The sequence below is a fragment of the Myotis davidii genome, unplaced genomic scaffold, assembly GCF_000327345.1.
Source record: "Myotis davidii unplaced genomic scaffold, ASM32734v1 scaffold967, whole genome shotgun sequence".
In the NCBI taxonomy this organism is placed as follows: Eukaryota; Metazoa; Chordata; class Mammalia; order Chiroptera; family Vespertilionidae; genus Myotis; species Myotis davidii.
Genome location: NW_006383014.1, coordinates 941,489 through 943,859, shown reverse-complemented (window position 1 = coordinate 943,859; position 2,371 = coordinate 941,489). Strand labels below are relative to the sequence as shown.

Sequence of the window (2,371 nt, the reverse complement as noted above, 5' to 3'; positions counted from 1 at the left end):
TTATGAGGAAATAGACAGAATATTGAAGAGTAATGTACTGATACTCTGGAAAGAAGTCATGGTAGTATGGAAAACTAACTGAAAAAAAGATATGTTGAGAGGATTAATACAATGCTAATTGCTTTATACATTAAAAACTGATATGAAGAGCCACATCAAAATTACAACTAAAATATAGAACAACCATCATGCAGAACTACCGCAAAGCTGGCTGAATGGAAGTCCTACAAGTAGAGAAGTAAAGAAGAAAGCACACTGAGATTGGTAGGAGGTGTGGAGGGGCGGAATGGGCCGGTCCAACACCCACATAGGCCGCTTTTTTAACCAGGAGGGAAATTGTCTCTGCGGGGGGTCGCCCAGAGGAGCAAGGGGTCCCAGCCCCACACCAGACCCCCAGCCCAGGGTCCCAGAGCTGGGAAAAGTCCCTATGGGCCGTAAGAACTATGAGCTGTAAAAACTAGTGTGGACTGGGACTAAGTGACACAGAAGGAAAAAAAATAGATAAAAAATATGAACAAAATGGCAGTAAATACATACCTATCAATAATTGAATCTAAAAATCAAGATAAACGAATAAGAAATCTAATGAACAAAATAAACTGGTGAATAAAATCAAATCAGAGGCATGGAAATGGAACAGACTGACGATTCTCAGGGAAGGGGCATGGGGGAGGTAGGAAGAGATTAAACAAAGATCTTATATGCACATATGCATTACCTATGGACACAGATAATAGGGTGGTGAAGGCCTGGGTGGGGGAAAAGAAGGACATCTGTAATAATCTCAACAATAAAGATTAAAAATAATAATTAATTAATTAATTAATTAATCAAAATAAAAACTCATATTTTCCAAAGATGGCTACAACAGCTATTTCCCATCCTGAAAGGTTGTCTGCAATGTGACATTGTCACTATCACTTCACTGCCCTTGAATCTAGGCTGGCCATAGGGCTCACTTGTGGCCAAAAGAATGTAGTGAAACAATGAGATATCATCTCACACCTGTCAGGATGTTTATTTAAACTAAATGAACTTTAAACTAAACAAACAAAACAGACTCATAGGTACCAGGAACTAACTGATAGTTGCCAGAGGATTGGGTGGTGGAGGTATGGGAAAAAAGGTGAAAGGAATTAGGAGGTACAAACTTATAATTATGACACAAATAAGTCAAGGAGATACAAAGTACAACACAGAAAGTAACAATAAATAAAATTATAATAACTTTATACAGTCACCACAGACAGTTACTAGACTTCTCGTGGTGATCACTTCATAAGGTATATAAATGTCAAATCTATGTCGTATTCCTGAAATTAATATAATATTGTATGTCAATTAAAATTAAGAAGAGCTTTACATCCCAGAATTTACAAAAAGAATGTACTGAAAATGACAATGTGTGACTTCCAAGGCTGGGCTAGAAAAGGCTATGCAGCTTCTCTTTGGACACTTAATTTGAAAAAAGCCAGCTATTCAGTACCCTGAGGTCACAAGCAGGTGTTCCGGGCGACTGCCTCTGCCAGCTAAAATCCCAGCAGACAAGCATGGTCCGCTGAATCGTCACACACAACCGGTTGAGCCCTAAGAAAACTGCAGCCCACACCAGCCTGACCTCAACCAAGCAAGACCTACCTGCTCTGCTGAGCCCTTCTGAATTCCTTACCCACAAAATGGTGAGCAAATGAAAATGGTGTTTTACACCACCGGGTTTTGAATATATTGTTAGACAGCAATAATACTGAAACAAGTGAGGAACGGGTTATTCACAGTTTTTGTTGTTTTTCACCACCAGTTGAGCAACAAGTTTCAAAAACAAAAAAACTGAAACCTGAAAATCTAAACTTGTTATACCATAAAGACAACGTAAATTACAATAAAAGTCTATCCACACATGTACTTATATATTTTTATGTATATATTTAATTTGAAACAAAATAAGAATAGACACTGCTGAATATTGAATTACTGACACAGAAGGTTTCATTGAGATTACAGTCAACATGGAAAAAAATGATGTGAAGATATTAAAGCAGTTATAGAAGAATAATAAAACAAGACAGACAACCCAACTCTAAGCTATGGTATACCTGAAGAAGAGAAAACAACTGTACTGGGTTGAACAGTATCCTTCCAAAATTCATGTCTACATGGAACCTCAGAACGTGACCCTAATTGGAAATAGTGTATTTGTGGATGTAATTAGTTAAATTAAAATGAAGCTGTACAGGATTAGGGTGGACCCTAAATCTAATATTTGGTGCCCTTATATGACAGGTACATGAAGACATAGAGGAAAGAAGGTGTTATGAAGACAGGCAATCTCTCTCTCTCTCTCTCTCTCTCTCTCTCCTCTCTCTCTTTCTCC

General features: G+C 37.8%; 1 protein-coding gene across 1 annotated transcript in view; it reads right to left on the bottom strand.

Moving 5' to 3' along the window:
- Positions 1-2,371, bottom strand: part of PAPSS1 (3'-phosphoadenosine 5'-phosphosulfate synthase 1) — a 110,036-nt gene that overhangs the window by 93,510 nt on the left and 14,155 nt on the right. The window lies entirely within an intron of this gene.